At 40.2% G+C, this 25,790-nt stretch overlaps 1 long non-coding RNA gene across 1 annotated transcript in view; it reads right to left on the bottom strand.

Moving 5' to 3' along the window:
• The window catches only part of LOC140713766 (uncharacterized), a 76,533-nt gene extending 57,304 nt beyond the window's left edge, over nucleotides 1-19,229 (bottom strand). The window contains exon 1 of the long non-coding RNA XR_012095728.1: nucleotides 19,063-19,229. This is a non-coding gene — a long non-coding RNA (uncharacterized lncRNA). The remainder of the gene's footprint in view (nucleotides 1-19,062) is intronic.
• Between the last annotated feature and the right edge of the window lie 6,561 nt (nucleotides 19,230-25,790).

Raw genomic sequence — 25,790 nt, 5'->3', positions numbered from 1 at the left:
GTAGCATTTAGAAGAAGGTTTAGAGTGATGACAGACAATAAATCTTGAGTTAATTGTAGAGCAGAAAGGATGACTTATGCTTCTGTTCTTGGAAATGGTCTCTTTATTGCTACTCCACTTTAATGTCAACCTTTGATAACTCTTTAGAGTAGGTTTCCTCTTACTCTGAAACCAAGGATAAAAATAGACACAAAATCTGGGAAAGTGGTGCGGGGGAAGGTAAATATTACATTGATATAGTAGGGATATATTTAATTGAAGAGATCAACACACACAAAAAGCTGGATGAAATCAGCAGACCAGGGACCATCTATGGAGGGGAATGAACAGTTGATGTTTCAGACCACTATCCTTCTTCAGGACTGGAAAGGAAAGGAAAGGAAAGGGGAAGAAGTCTGAAAAATAAGGTTGGAGGACGGCTAGGACTACAAGCTGGCAGGTGATAGGTGAAGCCAGGTGAATGGAAAGATGAGTGGGTGGAGAAAGGGTTGAAGTGAGAAGACAGGAGGTGATAAGTGGAAAAGGTAAAGTGCTAATGAAGAAGGAACTTCATTGAAAAGGAAAGTGAACTATGGGAGAAAAGGTTGAGAAAGGGCACCAGAGAGAGGTGATAGGCAAGTGAGGAGAAGAGAAGGGGTAAGAGGGGAAGCAGAATGTGGAATGGTAAAAGAGAGAAAGGGCTGGTGGGGAAATTACAGGAAGATAAGAAGATCAATATTCATGCCATCAGGTTTGAGGCTACTCAGACAGAATATGAGGAGCAAAACCTGAGAATGTGAGGTTTTGCTCCTCCAAAACTGAGAATGGCCTCATCATGGTAGTTGAGGAAGCCATGGACCAACATGTCAGAATGGGAATCTGCTCACAAAGCAGTCCCCCAATTTGGGTCTCACTGAAGCAGAGGAGGCCACACGGGGAGCACCAGATTCAGTAGATGACCCCAACAGACTTGCAAATGAAGTATTGTTACATTGGGCCTGTATGATTCAGCATTTGTTTACACTCATCTCAATTTGTTGTCCAACATTGCCATTAACTTCCCCCAGATTGTACTAGTTACTTGCATATTGGGGACAATTTGCAATAGCCAATTAACCTATCAACTCATACTTCTCTGGGATGGTGAAGAAAGTGGAACACTTGGAGGAAATGCATACAGTCATAGGAAGAACAAACAAACTCCACAGGGAGCACCAGAGTGTTAGCCGTGAAGGAATTGAAATAGGAGAAAATCTGACTGGAACGATGGAAGACAACAAAATCAATATCCATTTTTTTCATGCCATGTGGTGGAAAGGATGGAGACCACCATTTCATCATTTTTATGACAGTTCTGCAACCTTCATTTTGTGAACTGGATTTGCTCAGGAATATCTGTATCAAAGCAATTAAAAGTGGACACAATGAGACCCTCATTGATACCTCCAAATTAGTAGTTGACTGTCAGAGTTCCTTTGGTAAGATCAAAGATGCAGGCTTATGAATAGTGCACTCTGTGTCTGTGATCTGAAGTAACTTCAAACGAGCAACTAACTAACCAATGTTCCCTCCAAGGTGCGCGCATGCACATATCTTTTGCTACTAGCACGCAAAGAAACTTAAACTGTGCACAAAAGGTTGTCACCCTGTACCTCATTGGCATGTAAAGTATATCTCATGATCATACACAATCACATTTTCTGTTTCAGTTTCTAATGCAGACAGTGTTGGCAAGGTGGAGTATGCGATGATTTGTCTGTAGATTTTAGAACTGGCTTACTTATACTGCTTTATTGAAAAAAAATATTGATTCACCTTGTCAAATTCCAAAGAAGCAAAGGGCCTGAAGCACAAAAGAACTGCTAATTCAGTTAAAGCAGAATGGCTTAATGAAACAGTAGAAACTGCTACACCGAAAGTTCATGAGGTCAGGAATGTGCAGCTACGAGAAATATTTATGAACATTTCTAGCTGTTAACAAATGATAACAACATGTGCGCATTGAATTTTTTAAAAAGTATTCATTTTATCACTGGGCAAAAAAATTGCACAGCACTAGATTATTGCGCATGTTGGTCATTACAAACCTGACGAAAATGATATGAACTGATTTTACACAGGGAAAACAAACAAAGGGTCATGAAGCATGAGATATTACTTGAGAGAAGCACAATAAAGTAATGGTCTTTATTGATTACAGCTCAGAATAACACCATCCAACACTCAGTTCTAATCAACAAGCTCCAAAAACTGGGCCCTGTACCTCCCTCTGTAAATGGATCCTTGACCTATTCATTGGGATACACAGTTAATGCAGATCAGAAATAACATCTCATCTTCACTGCCAATCAACACGAGAGCACCTGAAGGATTCATGCTTATCCCACAGCTGTACTCTCTCTACACCCACAACTGTGTGGCTGGGCACGGCTCAAAAGCCATTTATAAATGAGCTGATAACTCAACTATTGCTGGCAGAATTTCAGGTGATGATGAAGAGGAGTATTGTACAAGAGTGAGATAGCTAAACTGATTGAATGGTGTTGGAACAACAAACTAGTATTCAACAACAGGAAGACTAAGGAATTGATTGTGGACCTCAGGAAGGAAAATTCAAAAGAACACACACTGGTCCTCATCAAAGGATCAGCAGTTTCAAGTTCCTGGGTGTCAACATCTCTAAAGATTTGTTCTGGGCCCAACATATTGATGCAATTACAAAGAAGGCATGACAGTCCATTTCATTAGGAGTTTGGGGAGATTTGGCATGTCATCGAAGACACTCACAAATTTCTACAGCTGTACAATGGAGAGAACTTGAACTGGTTGCATCACCATCTGGTATGAAGGGGCCACTGCACAGGATCAGAAAAATCTGCAAGAAGTAACAAACTCAGCCAGCTCCATCATGGGCACTACTCTCTCCAGCACTGAGCACATCTTCAAAAGATGATGCCACAAAAAGGTTGGCATCATCATTAAAGACTCCCTTCACCTGGGACATGCCCTCTTCTTATTACTGCCATCAAGGAGGAGGTACAGAGCTCAAAGACACACACTCAATGTTTTAGAAACAGCTTCTTCCCCTCTGCCATCAGATTTATGAATGTACAATGAACCCATGTATACTACCTCACTATTTTTTCTTTATTTTTCTCTCTTTTTGCTCGTTTTATCTAATTTAATATTTATGCATGCATTTCTTATTGTAATTTATAGTTTATGTACTACTGTTGCAGAACAGTACATTTCAAGACATGTGCAAGTGATACTAACCCTGATTCTGATTCTGATGCATTGGACCAGAGCCAATGAAAATCTGACACAAAGCTGTCACTCCAGAGTCACAGAGGGCAGAGCCAATGAAATTGAAATAAAACAATTTAAAATGATAAGGAAAGAGAATAAGAACAAGTGCCTTCAAATGTGAAGCAGCAGGAACTACTGAGAGCTACTATTGAGAGGAAGATTCCCATGCCAGGGGCAGGGAAATGGAGGATTAATTTGGCCAATGGGAGACCCCCTTTTTCAGTGTTATAAATTGGAGTGTGGTTTGGGCGAGCATTGGCACAAAGGGAACAATAGTGTTCAGGATTTAAATGATTGGCCTGGTGTCAACGTAATTATGTGCACAGAGACAATAAAGTGCGAGTTTTGAGTTAATTAAGATCCATGTAGTGATTTGCCTAATGTAAGTCAGTTTGTTATAGGTCAACAAGATGAGATGATTGAACCCACGTCTCTCAAGCTTTAAGACAACAGCCCTACCAACCGATCCACTGTGCTTGATGGTGAAATGCAAATCAGGAGTCCTACTGACAAGGTAAAGATGGGTATGCAATAAAGGCAGGCAATCCATGACTGGTTGTTTTCAGAAGAAGCCAGCTCATCAATGTAGCATACAACAAGTTTTACACTGCTATCCTGCTGTAAAACGCTTTTCATTTGCATACACAAGAAGGGAGCAGTCATTGAATTTGTAGTCCTGGATCTGAATCTGAATATAATTTCATTGCTTGTTAAGGGATTTTGTTGTGTATATATTTTGCACAATATAAAGGTGATGGCATTTCACAGTACAGGTTATGGCAGTATTCCATTCCCAGGAACTGCTCCTGGCCTGAACTGTTAGCAAGTTGGAAACGTGGCCATGACTGAGTTCCCACTTGGTAGAACATTCCTGTAAAGGTGGGTTGTCCCATATGGATAGGTAATCTGTAGAAGTACATAAAATCTCATTTTGTCACTCTTAATCATATAGCTGTTACTAATAAATTTAGCCCAATACTATCACGGGCGGGCTAATAATTACATACTTTTAAAGGATCTTACTGCAGGTAAACATAGAACATAGAACAGTACAGCACAGTACAGGCGCTTCGGCCCACAATATTGTCCTGACACTTAAACCCTGCCTCCCATATAACCCCCCCACCTTAAATTCCTCCATATACCTGTCTAGTAGTCTCTTAAATTTCACTAGTGTATCTACCTCCACCACAGACTCAGGCAGTGCATTCCACACACCAACCACTCTCTGAGTAAAAAACCTTCCTCTAATATCCCCCTTGAACTTCCCACCCCTTACCTTAAAGCCATGTCTTCTTGTATTAAGCAGTGATGCCCTGGGAAAGAGGTGCTGGCTGTCCACTCTATCTATTCTTTTAAATATCTTGTATACCTCTGTCATGTCTCCTCTCATCCTCCTTTTCTCCAAAGAGTAAAGCCCTAGCTCCCTTAATCTCTGATCATAATGCATACTCTCTAAACCAGGCAGCATCCTGGTAAATCTCCTCTGTACCTTTTTCAAAGCTTCCACATCCTTCCTATAGAGAGGCGGCCAGAACTGGACACAGTACTCCAAGTGTGGCCTAAACAGAGTTTTATAGAGCTGCATCATTACATCGCGACTCTTAAACTCTATCCCTCGACTTATGAAAGCTAACAGCCCATAAGCTTTCTTAACTACCCTATCTACCTGTGAGGCAACTTTCAGGGATCTGTGGACATGTACCCCCAGATCCCTCTGCTCCTCCACACTACTAAGTATCCTGCCATTTACTTTGTACCCTGCCTTGGAGTTTGTCCTTCCAAAGTGTACCACCTGACACTTCTCCGGGTTGAGGTAAAGTTGTAAATACTATTTATGTTTGTAAAAATGACACTATTGATAGACTGAATGGGGTTGTCTCTAGATAGGACTCACAAAATGCCATAACCTCTTGCAAAGCTAAATCTTGTGACAAAGGGGAAAGCTGAGCTTTGTTTTCATATGAGCTTAATGCCATCTATACTTGCTTTGTCCATCAGAACAGGGAGGAATCATCGTGCACTCCACTTTCCCCAATGTCTCCCGATGATCCTTTGGTCTCAGTCTCTGAAGATGACGTGCGGGATGCCTTCAACAAAGTGAATCCAAGGAAAGCATCCAGTCTAGTCTTCAGTTCCTGGATGAGTACTGAAGATTTGTGCTGACCAACTGGCTGGTGTATTCACAGATATCTTCAATCTCCAGCTCCGGCAGTGAGTGGTACCCATCTGCTTCAAACCGGCTTCAATCGTACTGGTGCCCAAGAAGAGCGTGGTGACCTGTCAAAATGACTATCGCCCAGAGGCACTTACATCCAAAGTGATGAAGTGTTTTGAGAGGCTGGTGTTGAAGCATATTAGCCTCTGCTTGAATGGTGACTTGGATTTGCACGAATTCCCCTATCGAAGCTACAGGTCTACAGCAGGTGCTGTCTCAATGGCTCTTCACACAATTGTGGAACATCCGCACAGCAAAGATACATACATCAGGATGCTCTTTATTGAGTACAGCTTGGCATTTAACACCATCATCCCCTCAAAACTAATCAGTGAACTCCAAATCCTTGGCCTCAATACCCCCTTGTGCAATTGGATCCTGGATTTCCTCACTTGTTGACACCAGTCAGTTCAGATTGGCAAAACCATCTCCTGCTCAATCTCCATCAGCACAGGAGCACTGCAGGGATGTGTACTTAACCCCCTTCTCTACTCACTTTACACCTATTACTGTGTGGCTAAGTGGAGCTTCAAAATCATTTCTTGCTGCTGCTATCAGGTAGAAAGTACCGGTGCCTCAGGACTCATACCACCAGGTTTAAGAACAGTTACTACCCCCAAACATCAGACTTTGAACAATAGGGGATAGCTACACCCATTTAAGGACTCTGTTATATTGTCATCTCACGCTTGTTATTCATTGCTACTTTCTTACATCAGCAGTTGCACAGTTTGCTTGCAGTCCATAGATCCTGATGTTTACGTTTTACAGTTACTGTTCTATAGATTTGCTAAGTACGCCTGCAGAAAAAGAACCTCAGATCTGTATGTGGTGATGTGTATGTACTTTGATAATAAATTTTACTTCAAAATTCAGAAAAAATGGTAATCAAGATGTTAATTAGAATGTATTTTTCTTGGGCTCCATGTGACAAAATTCCACCTAGTGTCAATGACGGTTGTCTGCAGACACTCAGCAGCTACCAAATCCATCTTGTTGGTCTCTCCTTCATGTGTATGCTTGTGTACTCACTGTTTATACAGCTTGGGGGGATTGCTTCATTGAGCAGCTTCTCTTCAGCCACATCTCCTGGTGGCCAGCCATTTTAATTCCACTTACTACTCACATACTGACATGTCTGTCCACTGCCTCCTCTACTACTAAATTGAGGCTAGGTGATGATTAGAGGAACAGCACCTCATATTTGGTTTTGGTAGTCTGCAACCCGACAGCATCAACATCAATTGTTCAAGCTCACCACTCCCCCATAACCCCTTATTCCTGTGGCTCGGTTGCCTCCTCCCTTTCCTCTGCTCTACCCTTATGATCTGCTGATTACCAACAATACCCCACCCTTTATTCCAATTGGACAGTAAGCTTATGGCTATTAGGTTCTTTCTTCTTCAGATCTTTACATTTCCCATCTACTACTTCCCAGCTTCTCATCTCATTCCCAATTCTCCTCTCACCTCCCCACCTACCCACCTTCACCCTGTCATGTGATTTCATCTATCACCTGTCAAGTCATGCTCTTCCCTCCCACCCACCCTTTAATTCTGGTATCTGCCCTTGCCCTTCCAGTCCCGATGAAGAGCTCAGCCTGATAAGTCAACTGATAGCTTCCTTGCATAAGATGCTGCCTGACCTGCTGAGTTCCTCCAGCATCGTTTGTATGTTGTTCCATTCCAGCATCCGCAGTCTTTACTGTGTTTTTGTACGTGTGGGCAGTACATAAATTGAGCATTCTTAAGCTAGGAAGGGTTGTACTTCACTATTTATAAATCATGAGCTCTTGAAATCTTGAAAGGCATTAAGTAAGTTCATTTTTATTTTTGAACCATTAAACCTCAGTAAAGCCAGCAATAGTGCAAACTGACGTGGGACTCAAAATTTGGGGAAATGGTGAGAGAGAGGAGAAATGCTGGAAGGAAATCTGCATCAATCATTTTTTTTTAAATGTGCATTGTTGGCTTGAAATCAAATTTCCACTCATTTGAAAACAAGGTTGATTTCTACATAGATTTTTACTTAACCTACCTATTCAGTCAATAGCAAGCATAACATAAAGCAACCCTTTTATGTATCAATCTATACTTCTGCAGTTTTAATGAATGTGAAACAACCTTGAAATGTAGAAAGCAATTGATAAATATAGAAATGTACTAAACTCTACGTCTGCTGTGGAAGTATTCAGTTTAACAGAAACGAGAGTTTTAAATCTAAAAGAATCATGAGCACTGAATGATGTTCACTGGAATTTTCTCACACACATCACTCAGTAATGCGTATCACTGTTTTACAAGACTCTGTCCTGATGCCAACAGGTTACTCTGTCAACCAGTAATATTAGCTGCGCATTACCTCAGACTGAGATGCAGCAAAAAGATACTCATTGTGGTGTCCATGCTGTTAATGTCATGCTACCCCCCTTACGCTTCTGTTGAAGTTGTCAGAAAAGATTAGATCAAAAGGGTGATAAAAGGAACTAAACTAACACCGGGAGCTGTGAACTAATGCAAGAACTGCTTCCTGGTCCCAATTAGAACAGATACAATATTTCAACTGAATGGTGGGATGGTGGGGGTGGTAGAAACAGGTCAAAATTCATCGAGTGCACATCCAGAACCACATTTATGCCTTTCAACAGCATGTAGAAGTATCCTATTCTTTTAGCGGAGTGATGATGTGCACAATGAAAGTGGGCGATCTCAAGTAAAGTCCATAGAGATGTTAAGGAAGACAGCACTCACCAAGTATTGAAGTACTGTAGTGTGTTTTCTGGAAAATAACAGCTAAGTTCCAGGACCAGATTTACAGTATAATATGCTTTTTCAGAGCAATGTAGAAGGCAAAGTAAAAAAAAAATCTTGGAAGAATTGACAATTCTTGTAGTACTGGGGAGATCATGCTGACAATCCAGTACTGTATTAACAGTATGCTGCAGTTGGAGAGAAGCCCCTCCATCTTTTGATTTGATGTTAACTTGTTTGATTCTCAGTCGGGTGCAACAGATCCCACAAGACAATTTCACAGCAAAGAAGGGGAAGTGTCCTCGCTGTCCTTGCCAATATTTACTCCTTACTCAATATGACTATATGAAAAAAATCTCATCTTTACGTTCTCACTGTTTGTGGGTTCCTGCTGTTCTAAAATTGTCTCCTGTATTCCATACAGCACAGCAGTCACTGCACAAAAATAAGTTATTGCTCTTCAAAAGACCAGTCCTTGATTTTGGAGGTCCTGTAGGTGTAGTAAAAGTACAAGTCTTTTTATGAGATACTTATTAATTATATCCAGTAAAGAAACACAACCAGTGATCCAATGACTATAAAATATATAAAAAATAGACATTCTTGCAATAAAGTTTGTCATTGCCATTCCCTGTGGATTGTCCATAATTTCCTAAACCCTGTATCTTCAGTACTATTAAAGCCCACCAGATGTTGTTGAAATTGCAGTTGAATTCAGGGGGCATGCATCAATTATTTAACCTAAAGAATAAACTGGATTGCACAACAGGAAATTGGTGAAATAAGATTATCCTGGATGCAGTAGCGTGTAGGCAATAGAGATACAGAACAAAGCAAGGCTTGCAACAATTTAGAAGAGTACAAACCCAATGAAAAAGCAAACACTTTGGAAAGTAGACAACGAGAAATATTCATATAAAGCCTGGTGCATTCAGAACTAATGGTGCTATATTTCATCTGGTTATGATCTAATAAATAAAAAACATGTAAACACAAGAACCTTATGCATTCTTAATCATTCAATAAGAACATAAACAGCATAGAACAGTACAGAAAAAGAATAAACTCTTCAGCCGACTATGTCTGTGCTGACCATGATACAAAGTTAAATGAATCCCATCTGCCTGCACTTGGTCTGTACCCTTCCATCTAATGCCTGTCACGAAAAGAAGTCTTGATGAAGGGTCACAGCCTGAAATATCGACTGTTTACACTTTTCCATAGATGCTGCCTGGCCTGCTGAGTTCCTCTGGCATTTTGAATATGTTGTCCAATCTCTCTTTCCAGTGAATACATTCAAATTCAAGCAACATCCTGGTGAACCTCCTCTGCATCCACCTCAAAAACTGCCATATCATTCCTGTGATGCAAATCCTCCAAATGTGGCCGAACTGAAGCTTTATACGGCTTCAAAATGACACACCAACCAATGAAGGCCTGTCACATTCTTTAACACCGTATCTATATGTGGAATTCTGGAAATATCAGCCAGTCAGGCAACAACAATGGGAAGAGAAGCAGAGTTATATTTCAGGGTGAAGCTCCTTTGTCAGAAGTATCTCTATCTCCCTATATTCTCAGTGCATCTTCTTCACATAGCATACTGAACTAATAAGGATCATTCACAATGGAACTATTAATGGTAACCATCGTCATGGTGCTTTATCAATCCTCATCCTTACTGAGATCTCCGTGACCTGATAGACCACATACTTCTCCAACATATTGTCTGGGTGTTAAAACCAAATCCTTTTCTCCAAATTTCACCAAGAGTTAAAGAAGATGGGCAAAATGGCACAATCTTTTGAAAAAAAAACATCTGTTCGACAAAAGACTTTTTTTTCTTTCTGAAAGGTAATAATAGCACATAGGAATAGAAGGAATTCCTGTCATAGATCCTATCTCTTGAGGTCTAATTGCTCAATAGTTCCTTGAAAAATCTGATAAACAATGATGATAGATCTTTATTACTTTCTCATTTGGAGATGATTACATTCGCAAAAAGAATATAATCTTTCTGTTGTTGGTGACTTGCATGAAAATCAAACATCTTTTTAAATCGTGCTACTCCTAATCAGATTCTACAGTGTCTATGGTATAATATATTGATCATCCCTTCAGTGGGCTGTAATTTGATTACATCAAACTATCATCAGTAGCCCTTGTGACTTTAAATAGCTCATTCAGAGCAATCAATCAATATTGTGACACATTTAATAATTCCTCAGTAAAAGACTCAAGGAAATGATTTTAATCACCAGAATTCAGAAACTGCATAGACCGCTTTCAATTTTTAATCATGTTAATTCAAAAATTAAATCCATTCTGATGAAACAAAACATTACAGTCTATTTTCTTCATTGGCCTTGAGAAATAGTTTCAAATTTTGGAAGATGTCTTGTTCAGATTTTGATGAAATTCCAAGCATTTTTTGAGATTGAGTTTTAATTCAAATCCACTCTCTATAATAAGGATAAAATGCTTCTCTCTATTGATGGAAAGATGTCTGAGATAGAGATAAATTTTATACTGGAGAGCACATGAATTAATTAACTATAGTATAATTGCTAAGTCAATTTATAATCAAGCGGCATAGAAAAGGACATTTACTCAAAGTAGTAGACCTAAGTTCAGGAAATAGAGAATTCTGGCAATACCCAGGAGGTCAAGCAGCATCTGTGGCGACAGAAACAAAGGTACACTTTCTGGTTGGTGACACTTGATCAGTGTTCTTTCATAAGGACACTATCCCAATTCAGGGCTACAAAAGATTTCAAATAAATTCCTTTTCAGTGGTGGAAAAGTTATTGGAGAAGATCTTGAGAGGCAGGATTTATGAGCATTTGGAGAGACATAATCTGATTAGGGATAGTCAGCATGGCTTTGTCAAGGGTAGGTCGTGGTCTACAAGCCTGATTGAATTATTTCAGGATGTTACAAAACACATTGATGAAGGTAGAGCAGTCAGTGTAGTGTACATGGATTTCAGTAAGGCATTTGATAAAATTCCACATGCAAGGCTCATTCAGAAGTGAGGAGCCATGGGATCCAAGGAGACCTTGTTTTGTGGATCCAGAATTGGTTTGCCCACAGAAGGTGTTTATAAGTAAACAGCTCCATTTTGCATGGAGGATGGGGCCCAATGGTATTCCATGGGGATCTGTTCTGCGACCCCTTCTCTTTGTGATATTTATAAATGACCTGGATGAAGAAATAGAAGGGTGGGTTAGTAAGTTTGCTGGTGACACAAAACTTGGGGATCATGTGAATAGTCTGGACAAATGGCAGGACATTGATAGGATGCAGAACTGGGCTGAGAAGTGGCAGCTGGAGTCAATCCCAGATAAGTGTGAAGTGATTCATTTTGGTAGGTCAAATTTGAAGACAGTGAAGACAGAATATAATCTTAATGGTAAGACTCTTGACAGTGTGGAGGATCAGCAAGATCTTGGGGTCCTTGTCCAGGGGACACTCAAAGCTGTTGTGCAGTGATAGTGTCATTAAGGAGGCATATATTGTGATGGCCTTCATTAACCATTGGATTGAGTTCAAGAGCTATATAACACCTTAGTTAGACTCCATTTGGAGTACTGTGTTCAGTTCTGGTCACCTCACTACAGGAAGGATGTGGATACTATAAAGAGAGTGCAGAGGAGAGTTACAAGAATATTTCCTGGATTGGAGAGCATGCCTTACGAGAATAGGTTGAGTGAACTTGGCCTTTTCTCCTTGGAGCGACAGAGGATGAGAGGTAACCCGATAGAGGCGTATAAGATGAGAGGTATTGATCGTGTGGATAGTCAGAGGCTTTTCTCCAGGGCTGAAATGGCTAACACAGGGGGTTGGGGGGCATAGTTTTAAAGTTTAAATGTAAGTAGGTATGAAGGGGATGTTAGGGGTAAGGTTTTCGCAAAAGGGTGGTGGGTGTGTAGAATGCACTGCCAATGATGGTAGTTGAGGTAGATACAATAGGGTCTTTTAAAAGACTCATGGATCGGTACATGGAGCTTAGAAAAATAGAGGGCTATTCAGTAGGGAAATTGTGGGCAGTTTCTAGAGTAGGTTACATGGTTGGCACAACATTGTGGGTCGAAGGGCCTGTAGTGTGTTCTAGATTTCTATGTTTTATGTTCTAAAATTAATTCTGTTTGGAACAGTAGGTCTTTGATTTTGTTTTGCTACCATGTTTATTTGATGGCAACATAATGGACTCAAAACTGATGACTTAATAACAGAATCCTTATTGTATGGTCCATCTGTCCTGATTTTCAGGTGTAATTTCATTTAATTAGTTTCAGATCCTTCCCTAGACAGTCAATAATCTCATTAAAGTGCATAAATAACAATTATCCAATGACAGAGAAAATACCCAATCTCTTTTTCTCTCTGGGTTGCTGCCTCATGCAACACAAAATCAAAGAGTGAATTTGTGAAGAAGATAACCAAAGACATTCGTTGGTGTAACAACTATGAAGTTCAAACACCAATCATTGCTCTGATTGCCTTGGAGGTTCAAGTCCAGAAGGTTTCCTTCAATAGTCATTGAGCTGCAGTTAGAGCTTCTATTATCTCTTCTCCCTCATTAAACCACACACAATTCTGCTGATCCTATTGAAGAATATGCAGCAAGACCACTTTGAGAACTCAATGACATTATGTTTTCCAGTTGCTCAGGGCCAAGACAAAGAGCTCAGTTATCACCAGCAGTTTAACAGCTCAATAAGAAAATGAGGCAGCCAATGGAACTAATCAGACCAACTGTTAACTTCTGGGGTGAATGCAGATATTAGTATTGGTGATTAATTGGTTGAATGAAACAAGAACACAAGAAAGTCTGCAGATGCTGGAAATCCAAAGAAACACATACAAAATGCTGGAGTAACTCAACAGGTCAAATAGTATCTAATGAAATAAGTAAACAGCTGACGTCTTGGGCTAAAACCCTTCTCCAAGACTTTTTCATTTGCACAGATGCTGTCTGACCTGCTAAGTTCCTCCGGCACTTTGTGTGTATTTCTGAGAATGAAATAAGTGCTGCTGCAGATAAATATGAGAAAATCTGCAGATGCTGGAAATCCAAGCAACACACACAAAATGTTGGAGGAATTCAGCAGGCCAGGCAGCATCTATGGAAAAGAGTAAACAGTTGAAATTTCAGGCTGAGACCCTGTAAATTATCGGGACTATAATTTACAGCAGGAATCAATAATCTACTGAAGAAGTCAATTTGGAGTAGATGGATTCAATCTATAGTTTATGGAGTCAATCTGTAACAGTGGGAATCAATCAGCAGTCTGGGGAATGAGACATCAGCTATTGCAGTCAAAATATGGTTGGTGGATTCAGTCCTCAGCTGGATGAATCAAAATCAGCTGCTAGATTCGATCAACTGCTGGAAAAATCAACAATCAGTTGGTATAGTTGGTAGAGTCACTCAGAAGTTCATGATCAACCGCAAGAGTTAGTCATGGGGGCACACTCATACTTGAGTTGTCAATCAGCAGCTGGTGGAATCAATCGTTAGCTAGAGCTGACAATGTCAGCCGGAGGTGTCAATCATCAGCTTGTAGGATCCAATCATCAGGTGAAGGAATCATTCATCAGATGGAGCTGTCAATGTCAGCTGAAGGTTCAATCAACAGTTGAATGAATTAGTTATCAGCTGGAGCTGTCTATCATCAGTTGTAGGAACCAATCATCAGCTGGAGAAATTAGTCAGTGAATAGAGCTGTCAATCATCTGCTAAAGGATTCAGTCATTGGCCAGAACTGTAATTGTCAACCTGAGGAATCAATTGATAGCTGCTGGGGTCAATACATAATTTCCTTGTATCATAGAAAGAGCAGCTCTGATTGTCGGTGTAAGAACTATCTTGTGCAATTCGTTTTATATTCACAGAGTTCCTCCAGATGCTGGAATTCCAGAGCAACGCACTCAAAATGCTGGAGGAATTTTGCAGGTCAGGCAGTATCCGTGGAAATGAATAAACAGTCAGCGTTTTGGGTTGAGAGCCCTTGTCTGGATTGGAAAGGAAGGGGAAAATGCCAGAATTAGAACAAGATGCCAGAATATGAACTGGGGAGGAAAAGGAGTAGAAGCCAGAAGGTAATAGGTGAAGCCATGTGAAGGGGAGGGGGATGAGGTTAGAACTGAAAAGTGACAGGTGGAAAAGGTAAAGGGCTGCGGAAGAAGGAATCTGATAGGAGAGAAGAGTGGACCATAGGAAAAAGGGAAGGAGGATGGATATTGGGGGAGTGATAGGCAGGTAAGTGACAATAGGAGAGCCAGAAGGGGGTTGGACAATTTGATGTTCCTGCCATCTGGTTATAATGTTACTTTTTTCACCAGCCAGAGACATGATGAACACTAGAATGTCTGCAGATGCTGGAAATCCAAAGCAACACACACTTAGTGCTGAAGGAACTCAGCAGGTCAGGCAGCATCTCTGGATATGAATAGACAGTTGACGTTTCAGACCGAGACCCATCTACGGGACTGGAAAGGAAGAGGGAAGACGCCAGAAAAAGAAGGTGCGAGAGGGGAAAGAGTCTAGCTGGAAGGTGATAGGTAAAGCTGGGTGGGTGGGAAAGGTAAAGGGCTGGAGAAGAAGGAAACTGAAAGGAGAGGAGAGCGGATTTGTAGGATAAAAGGAAGGAGGTAGGGACCCAGTAGAAAGTGTTAGACATTAGTTCATCTTATCTTTCCCTATGATATAGCAGATAGACACCTGGCACTTCCATCTTATGCTGTCTTTCAGAAAATACCATCAAACCTATTCTCCATGTACTGTATTGACCTGTAACCTATTCTCCTTCAGATCTGTCTTCATTCTGCTTCCATCACGTACGCTCTGAATAGTTCACACGAACCAATTACGACACCAACCATCACATCCTTGTGATATAGGAAACTGGAACACCAGGGACAACACATCAGGATTTACAATGGGACAGAAAGATCACAACACGGCGTGCTGCATCACAGTCACTAGACATATCATTAACTGACCAGTGGATTCAATCACCAAATAGTTCCATCATCCAATGGAGGATCACAAGAAACTGGTGTACTCTAACTTTAGTAAGAGTAACTCTTCAACTGGAGGAGAGAAATATCAAACAAGGGAAAATCTGCAGATGCTGGATATCCAATCAACTCACACAAAATGCTGGAGGAACTCAGCAGGCCAGGCAGGGTCTATAGAAAGAGTACAGTCAATGCTTCTGGCTGAGACCCTTCAGCAGGTCTGGGTAACGTGCTGAAGAAGGAGAATTCTGATAGGAGAGGACAGAAGGCCATGGAAGGTGTCATGTTCATGCCATCAATTTCGCAAACTTCCAGTAATGCCCCCACGACTTCACCATTCCCTATCCCCTTTTCCCTCTCTCACCTTATCTCCTTGCCTGCCCATTACCTCCGTCTGGTGCTCCTTCCCCCCCCCTTCTTCCTTCCATGGCCTTCTGTCCTCTTCTTTTCAATTCCCCCTTCTCCATCTCTGTATCTCTTTCACCAATCACTAATCAAATCTCAAATCCATTTAGCATAAATTGATCCTCTTGAACAGTACCCTACAACAACTTGAAACATCAATTCCCTCCATACTAGCATGCCGTGGCTATAGGGCATATGACCTACAAAATGCACTGTGATTGTTCACCTTGACCATTTCAACTACAACACCCAAATCAGCACCCTGACAACCAAGAAAAGTATACATGAGGCACCTGAGAAAACCTCCAACAGATTCCCCTCTGAGCTACTCACCTTCCCAGCTTAGAAATATATCACTGTTGATTTATTATTACTGGTCTAAAACAAGTTTCAAGAAGGTGGATCACTACCATCCTCTCAGTGACTATTAAGGATGAGCAATAAAATCTGGCTTTAACAGTGGCACTTGTCCCAAAAAGTGAACAAGTAAATAAAATATGGAAAAATGAAATTCTGATTACTTTCTATAAGCAGCAACTCTGTATAAAATTCTTTACACTGAACTGGGTTTTCTAGTCCAATATGATTTGTGTATATCTGAGTTTGCAAACATTATTGCTGTAACTATTATTAGTTCTTTGTGGAATCTTTAATATCACATTGCTGCCTGAGTCTATAAAACTAACATCAGCTCTGAAGAACGCCTGCAGGCTCAAGGTACCTGTGCACACATAAATCAATGAAATGTAAATCATTAAAGTTGTTTCTTTCGATAAACTTCATTACTGTTCAACCAAGACATAATCTATTGAAAATTACTTTCTCGTTTCTTCAATTCCATAAATTATCTGATCATAAGAAGACAGTTTGTGAAACCAATAACAGAACCTGGAATTCGTAAACCAATTTCTAATCCCAGTCCAAATGACATCCAGGTCTGATGCCCCAATATAAAATGTGGAATGGCATATAAGTGCAGTGCAGTTAATGTGTTGATGAATCACTCCAATTTAGTTCAGAGCCTACTTCATTAAAACAAGTTTTTTTTGCTTCTAAATATCAAAGTTCATCCACAGATTGGGAACAGGTGAAACATTTTCAAAGAGTGAATTCAGGATTTTGTCAACAATAAAGTGCTACTTGGATAATAAGCATGAGCCTGAGATATAGAAAAAAGTAACTTGAAAAACATTATACTTGCATAGACATTTTAAAATTAAATACATATTTCATTTTCAACTCTTGCAAATGTTATAAGAATAGATGAAATATGAGCTAGAGTCGACCAGCTAGGTCTTACCACTTGATAATGTCATGGCTGAACTTTATGTTACTTTCTTGGCATGACATTTATTCCCTCAATGTCCAAAAATCTTGCCAGCTCATTTTAGAACATTATAGTATCTGAGTCTTTTCATATTTCTGGGGGCAAGAATACCAAATATTACAACCCAAAATTTCTCTTCATCTCATTCCTGAATTGCAGTCAATTTGTCTGGGGAGGATGACCTAACTTCTTGACTATCTAGCTAGATGAAGAGGTTTCTTTGCATCTACTCAAGTTCTTTAGCAGCTGAATTTTTCTTCCAAATTTGCAAATTCTAGAGAGTGTGGGCCCAACCCCTTTGCATGAGATGACCCTCTCATTCCAGGGATAAGTACAATGGACCTTCATAGCATTGACCCCAAAGGGGTATATCAGTCTTTTTAAAAGAATCCAAAAACAATTTGGTAGATAGATGTGGACTCACCATATACTTAATTGTTACTCTTCTATTCTTGCCCTGGAAATGAAACTAGCATACCATTTCTTTTCCTTCTTACTTACACTTGTGTGTTAACTTTGTGTGACTTGTATACAGAGACATTTAAAGACTTCTGAATTACATTTATCAGATTTTCATATTTTAATGAGTTCTCTACTTTTTTCATTTTTATGACTCTAGTGGATTATTTTGCACATTCCAACATTAGACTGCATTTTCCACTATAAACAATTGCTTACTGAGACTAGACCAATATGTGTCTTCCTCAAATCCTACTTTGAAAACATGAATGTTGATTTGAATGGCAGAAACGATTAAGGGTCAGGCAAGGAGAGATCAAGGAGAGCAGAGAAGGAAAGGTAATAGTGCAGAATAATGAGGGGGTAAGGGTGACACGATAGTGTAGCAGTTCACATAACCCTTTACAGTGCCAGCAATCCCAGTTCAATTTCCACCACTCTCGGTAGGGAGTTTGTACATTCTCCCCATAATCACATGGGTTTCCTCCAGCTACTGCAGTGTCCTTCCATATTCCAAAGACATATAGGTTAGGGTTAGTAAGCTGTGGGCATACTATGTTGGCGCTGGAAGAATACTGTCAATTGAAGGCTGCCCGCAGTACATCCCCAAACTGTGCTGGCCATTGACATTATTGCACATTTCACGATATGTTTCAATGTTTCGATGTACATGTGACAAATAAAGCTAATCTTTGAAGTTTTACCTTTAGTCACAACTAGACAACCGGGTGACCCCCTTGGGGCACCCTTTGAGAGGAAGGTAGTGCAGTCTGATGTGATATGCTTTGGAAATTAAAGAAGAAAAACTCAGATTGTTAAAGAAAGACGCGTAGCAAGACAAATACAGCTCCTCCTCGTTTAACGAAGAACATTTTTGATGAAAACATTTCTGGTTGATCTGCCACCCTTCAAGAATACTCTAAGTTTTCATTTCTTTTTCCCCGGCTTAAAGCCACATACAGCTGACCATGCTGGAATACCGGTTTCTCTAAATAAATCAACACATTCTCCATGGTTTGGCCTTGAAAGGTGGAATCGGCTCTGTGAGCATCGTAAGGCGCTGCTGAGGCTGGCCGTGCGCATTCGTTGTGGTGTCGCGTCGCAGTTTCCATTAAGGCTGGAATCGGCTCAGGTTGTGGAAAGCGGGGCCTGTTGATTGACGAGTGAGCAATTTTATACGGATATATAACCCTGAACTTTGCATGCATTCTGTAAGTTAGCGCATTTTAAGTCGACTTAGTCAAAAAAAGTGTCGCTGTAATGCACCGTTTGGGCTAGTTGGAGGTCACAAACAGACAAACAGAGCATGAGAGATTTAGTAGTATATAGATTCCCATTGTTACTGAGAAGGAGCAGAGTACATAAACATAAGAATGCATCAGTAAATTAAGTCAGAATAAAGAAAGATGCCAAGTTCAAATTAAGTGCTCCTTATTTGAATTCACACAGTATTCATAATAAACTCAATGAAGTGTTGACACAAATAGAAACAAACAGAGATTATCTAATAACCAGTACAAAGGTAGAGTTGATGAAAGTACAAAGGCTCAGATGCAGATATTGAAATACAAAATGTTGTAAACACTCACCAAGTTGAGCAACCTCTGTGGAATATAGTTAATGATTCAAGTTGAAAACCCCATGTCAGAATTTAGCAATGTGACCAAGGCTGGGAACTGTGGTAGTGTTGTGGTTAGCGCAATGCTTTACAATACAGGCCACCCGTGCTCAATTCCTGCCACTGTCTGTAAGGAATTGTTACATTCTCCCTGTGACCGTGTGGGTTTCCTCCCACAGTCCAAAGATCATCTGGTGGGTAGGTTAATTGGTCATTGTAAACTGTCCTGTGATTAGGCTAGGACTAAATCAGGGGATTGCTGAAGGGCTGGAAGGGCCTATTCCACACTAATCTCAATAAATAAATAAATAAATATTCAGAGGCAAATTACATTAAAAGGGATAGTCAGAAAGAACAACTTGTAGCTCTCTTAGTAATTCATTTAATGACTACGATGGTGACAAAAACACAGTGCAGGAAGGTTAAGTCAAGGAATCAGTTTGAATGCAGGTAATATTTAATGAGTCTAGGAAAGTGCTGGAGAGAATTGCCATTCCACCACACACCCCCACCCTGACCAACTAATAGTTATGATGTAGGACAAAGTATACTGTAATTAGATAAATAATAGGGGGAGTTTTAAAAGTTACTGTAATAATTGTGGGTGATCATAATTATCATATGGATTGGTGAAAGCAAATTGTCAAGGGCAGACTTGAGGGCAAATTCACAGAGTGTATTCTGAGGTACTATTAATTAATGACTTCTTTGTAAAATTCCTTTGGAATTAGTGTGGTTGAATTGTAACTTTAGTTTCAGGTTAAAAGTCCTGGGTCTAAACTAAGTTTCCTAAATTTAAATAAAGGCAATTGCAACAAAATAAAAAAAGATTTCACTGAAGTGGAATGGGAAAATAGGTAACGTGGTCAATCAGCAGTCACAGACATTTAAGGAGATATTTCATAAATGTCAGCAAAGATTTATTGCAGTGAGGAAGAATGGTTTTATTTGAAGGATATACCATCCATGGCAAATTAATGAAGTTTAGCATGGTGTAAAATTGAAAGAAAAGGCATACACTGAGTTGAAGATTAGTGGTAAGCCAGAGGACAGTGAAATGTCTGCAAAGCAGCAAAGAGTGACCAAAATAATTATAAGAGCAGAATGATAGTGCAAGAGACATCAGAAATAAATGACATAGAACAAACAATGCCATCTTTTATAGGCATATTTAAAGGAATAGAGAAGCCAAAATAAATATTATTTCTTAGAGAATGACACAACAGAATTAATAGTGAGAAATCGAAAATTGAAAAATATTCAAAATACTTACTTCAGATTTGTCTTATGGTAACATCCCCAAAACATCAGATATCAAGTGGTTTTAGGGAGGGAGGAACTTAAAACAATCTGTTTCTCTTGAAAAAATATGACAAGACCCTTGGACGTGATAGTCTGCACCATTGTGTCTTAAAGGCTGCAGAGATGGCTGCATTAGTCTTAAAGTACCAATCTATTGTCTTTACCCTGACTAGCCTAATTATGCTTCAAGGTCCACATCTGTATGGTCGATTCTTAACTGTTCTAGTAATGTACTAGGCTATTCTGTTCAGGGACTGACAATCGATGTTAGCTTTGACAATAACACCCACATTCACTGAATAAATGAGTAAAGACAACAAATTGGTCGGTCCCACACAGTCTAACCATAAGAATCGACATTATGGGACATCCTTTGGAAAATGGAACATCTTCCAAATCTCCTCTTATTTATTTCTGTTCTCGAATAAAGAGTCAGAATTTGTTTATGGATTACTTGAGACAAGGAGATATTATATGCCTCCCCAGCACAGTGATTTGGTTTAAACATCTAAAAGTAAGCGTATAGCTGTTTTGGATAGACACTCCAGCAAAAGAAAAGTACAATGTCTTCCTATCTCATCCCGTTATAGTTCCTATATACTTTCTAAATGGCTCTTGCACTATAGAAAAACAGAGATGATCGAGAATGGAGGCAGACTATTTTTTTCTGTAAGAGTTCTTTTTTGCCTTTTTGACTGTTCTACAATGGCAAGTGTGCAAATGTTTCTCTTCTTCATCTGGTGATTGCAATGACTTTCTAATCTTTGCAGCCTTATTCCGTGGAAAATCACATCCATTGTTCAGCCTCCAATTACAGGCTAACATTAACTGCCCAAATGCCTCAAGAAGATGGAGTATAGCTATTACCTAGATCCCTGCAGTCAACACAGTGTAGTTGCTTCATCGGAGCTTTCAGGCAGAGTGCTCTAGGAACTTAATCCAACAAAAGGGAAATAACAGTGATATAGTTCTAAATCAGGATGGTGTGGGTGTTGAGAACTTGCACAGAATAGTGTTACCATGCACCTTCTGTTCTTGCCTTTATGGTGGGCGGATGTAGATTTAGAAACTGGTGTCAAAGAAGCCTTTTGGTTGATTTCAGTCTATCTTCTTTCAGTGTTTTGGGAGATGAAACTACACCTAAGCACCAAGAGCAAATAGCATTCCTCTCGGTTCTCCTACTTTCTGCTAAGCTTAATGTGTGCCAAAGTGTTAATTCCTTGTCACCTGTTTTGCACTATCTTCTCAGAATAATTTCACACAAACCTTCCAATATTCCAGAACTCAAGCTTTACAAGGTCTAATCACAATATATGTAGGTATCTCATTCACTCTTCTAGCTTAAAATATTGCTGTTTTATTTTGCCTGTCACCTGGGCTTCTTAATATGGAACAATTAAATGCATTTAGTATTTGTGGAAAGTACATTTATGAGTGGGCCCATGTGATAATGAGGATAAAGAAGAAACTCACTGGTTTGCACGTTAGGCCAATTAATGGACATACAACTCCAATTTCCACTGTGTTTTAAGACAACGTAGAGTTTATTACACTATTGAAGGTTCCTACTTTTCTACTTAACTGGATCAAATGGAAACACCTACACAGAAGGTTATGGGGATATATTCATGCTGGATTACCAGCATTAAATACTTGCCCAAATATTAATCACCATTTATATTTAAATCTATGCATTCATGTCCAGCTGGAGTTGAATGTATAGAGGTAAACACAAACAGCAGCTAAGTGATTAACAATGGGACACAAAATAAATTTTGTTTCCTCATGTCTCAAATTTTAGCTTTGTGTGGCTCAGAATCAGAATTAGAATCAGATTTATTATCGCTGACATAAGTCATGAAATTTATTGTTTTATGGCAGCAGGACTGTGCAAGACATAAAGGATTACAAGTTCCAGTAATAAAATAAACAGTACTAAAGAGGAAAAGTGACATATTGTTCATAGATTCATGGACTGTTTAGAATTCTGGTGGCAAAGGAGAAGAAGCTGGTTTTAAAACATTGAGTATGGGTCTTTAGGTTCCTATATATCTTCCCTAATGGTAGTAATGAGAAGGGGGTATTCCAGGTGGTGAGGCTGCTTAACAATGGATGCCTTCTTGTGGTGATGTCTACTGAAGATGTCTTGGATGGTGGGGAGGCTTGTGATTGTGATGGAGCTGGCTGAGTCTACAATACTCTGGAATTTCTCTTGGTACTGCACATTGGAGCCAAGTGGTGACGGAACCAGTCAGAATGCTCTCCGTGGTATATCTGTAGAAATCAGCTGGAGTCTTCAGTGACATACCAAGTCTCAACATCTCTTCGTGAAGTAGAGTTGCTGACATGCCTTCCTCATGATTGGATCAATATGTTGGGTCCAGTATAGATCCTTTGAGATGTTGACACCTAGGAACCTGAAGCTGCTCACTCTTTCCATCATTGACCACTCAATGAAGGTTAGTGTGTGTTCTCCTGACTTCTCCTTCCTGATGTCCACAATAAATACTTTGGTCTTGCTGATGTTGAGGTAAAGTTGTTGATGTGACACCCCCAACTAGCCGACCTGTCTTGCCGTTTTATACCTCCTTGTCACCATCTGAGATCCTGCCAACAAATTTATAGATGGTGTAGAGAGTGCAGAGCAGAGGACTAATTGTGCATCTTTGATGTACGGCTGTGTTGATTATCAGCGAGGAGGAAATGTTATTAATGATCTGCACCAAATGTGAACTCTCTAGCAGAAAATCAAAGATCCATTTGCAGAGGGAGGTACAGGGGCCCAGGTTTTCAAGCTTATTGATTAGTACTAATGGGATAATGGTGTACAAAGCTGAGCTGTAATCGATAAACAGCAATCGCACATATGTATTGCATCCATTGTATAACTACTGTGGCGGTAGGAAAGTTGCAATGGGTCCAGTCCCTTGCTCAGGCAGGAGCTAATTCTAGTAATGACCAACCTCTCGAACCACTTCATAACAGTAGATGGGAGTGCCACAAGTCATTAAGGCAACTGCTCTTCTTGGGCACCGGTTTGACTGATGCCCTGTTAAAGCAGGTGAAGCCTTCCACAGCAGCAGTAAGAGGTTGAAAGAGTCCTTGAACATTCCAGCCAATTAGTTGGCCCAGGTTTTCAGTACCTATGAGTTACACCAATAGGGCATGAAACCTTGTGAGGGTTTACCTTCTTGAAGAATATTCTGATATCAACCTTTGAGACAGAATATTGCCAGATGCTATGGAATTCACACCGTAAGACCATAGAGTCAAACAACATAGGAGCAGAATTAGGTGATCCAGCCAATCGAGTCTGCTCCGCTATTCCATCATGGATGATTCCAGAACCACTCAATCCCATACACTCGCCTTCTCGCCATATCCTTTGAGGCCCTGACTGATCAGGAAACTATCAATTGTCGCTTTAAATATACCCACGGTCTTGGCCTGCACAGCAGTCTATGGCAGAGCATTCCACAGATTCACTACCCTCTGGCTAAAAAAATTCCTATTTACCTCTGTTCTAAAGAGTCGCCCCTCAATTCTGAGGCTGTGCCCTCAAGACCTGGACACCCCCCACCATGGGAAACATCCTCTGTACATCCACCTTATCTAGTCCTTTCAACATTCAGTAAGTGTCAATGAGACCCCCGTCCCCTGCATTCTTCTAAATTCTGGTGAGTACAGGCCTAAAGCCACCAAGTGCTCCTAATATGTTAACCCCTTCATTCCCGGAATCATCATCATGAACCTTCGCTGGACCCTCTAATGACAACACATCCTTTCTGAGATACGAGGCCCAATACTCAAAGTGTGTGGCCTGACTAGTGTCTTATAAAGCCTCAGCATTATTTCATTCTTATTATATTCAATTCCCCTTGAAATAAGTGCCAACATTGTGTTTGCCTTCTTTACCATAGACTCAGTCTATAAATTAAACCTCTGGTAGTATTGTATGAGGACTCCTAAGACCCCTTGCACCTCTGATGTTTGAATTTTCTCCCCATTTAGATAATAGTCCACACTATTGTTCCTTTTACCAAAACGCATTATCATACATTTCAAACACCATATTCCATCTGCCATTTTTTGCCCATTCTTCTAATTTGTCTAAGTCCTGTTGGAATTTGATTGCTTCCTCAGCACTACCTACCCCTCCACCTACCTTCATATCATCTGCAAAATTTGCCACAAAGCCAGCAATTCCATTATCTAACTCACTGACAAACAATTTAAGAAGCAGCGGTCCCAATATTGACCCCTGAGATCACCACTAGTCGCAGGCAGCCAACTAGAAAAGGCCCCCTTTATTCCCACACCCTGCTGCCTGCCCGTCAGCCATTCCTCTATAAATGCCAGTATTGTTCCTGTAATGTCACAGCATTTTGTCTTGTTAAGCAGCCTCATTGGTGACAATTTATCAAATGCCTTCTGAAAATCTAAGTAAATGACATTCCCTGCCTCTCCCTTGTCCACCCTGCTTGTTATTTCTTCAAAGTACTCTAATAGATTTGTCAGGCAGGATTTCCCTTGACAGAAACCATACGGACTTTCACTTATTTTAACTTTAGTCTCCAAGTACTCTGAAACCTCATCCTTAATAATAGATCCCAATACTTTCCCAACCACTGAGGTTAGGCTAACTGCCTATAATTTCCTGTCTTTTGCCTTCCTCCCCTCTTAAAGAGTGGAGTGTCATTTGAAAACTTTCAGTCCTCTGGGACCATGCCAGAATCAAGCGATTCTTGAAAGATCATAACTAATGCATCTGCTATCTCTTCAGTAGCCTCTTTCAGAACTCTGGGATGTGGTCCAAATGACTTATCCCCCTTAAAGCATTTCACGTTGCTTAGCATTGTTCCTTCATCATAGCAATGGCACTCACTCCTGCTCCCTGATACTCACAGACCTGTGGCACACTGCATCTGTCTTCCATAGTGAAGACAGGTGCAAAGTACTTATTAAGTTCATCTGCCATTTCATTGTCCACCATTACTACCTCATCAGCATCACCTTCCATGGTCTAATATCAACTCTCACCTCCCTTTTATTCTTCATATATCTGAAAAACTTTAATTATCCTACTTCATATTATTGGCTAGTTTGCCCTCATATTTCATCTTTTCCCTTCTTATAGATTTTTAGTTGCCTTTTGGCGGATTTTAAAAACTTCCCAATCATCCAACTTCCCACTCATTTTTGCTACATTATATGCCCTTTCCTTGACAGTCCTTAACTTCCCTTGTCAGTCATGGTTGCCTATCCCATTTGGGAACTTCTTCTTCTGTGATACATATCTGTCCTCTGCCTTGTGAACTATTACCAGAAACTTCTGCCATCTCTGCTCTGTCGTCATTCCCGTCTGTATCCCCCCTCTAATCTACCCATGCAAGCTCT

This window comes from Hemitrygon akajei, chromosome 20, assembly GCF_048418815.1.
Source record: "Hemitrygon akajei chromosome 20, sHemAka1.3, whole genome shotgun sequence".
NCBI classification, from domain to species: domain Eukaryota; kingdom Metazoa; phylum Chordata; class Chondrichthyes; order Myliobatiformes; family Dasyatidae; genus Hemitrygon; species Hemitrygon akajei.
The sequence above is the reverse complement of the archived record's forward strand: the minus strand, read 5'-3'. Positions and strand labels throughout refer to the sequence as shown.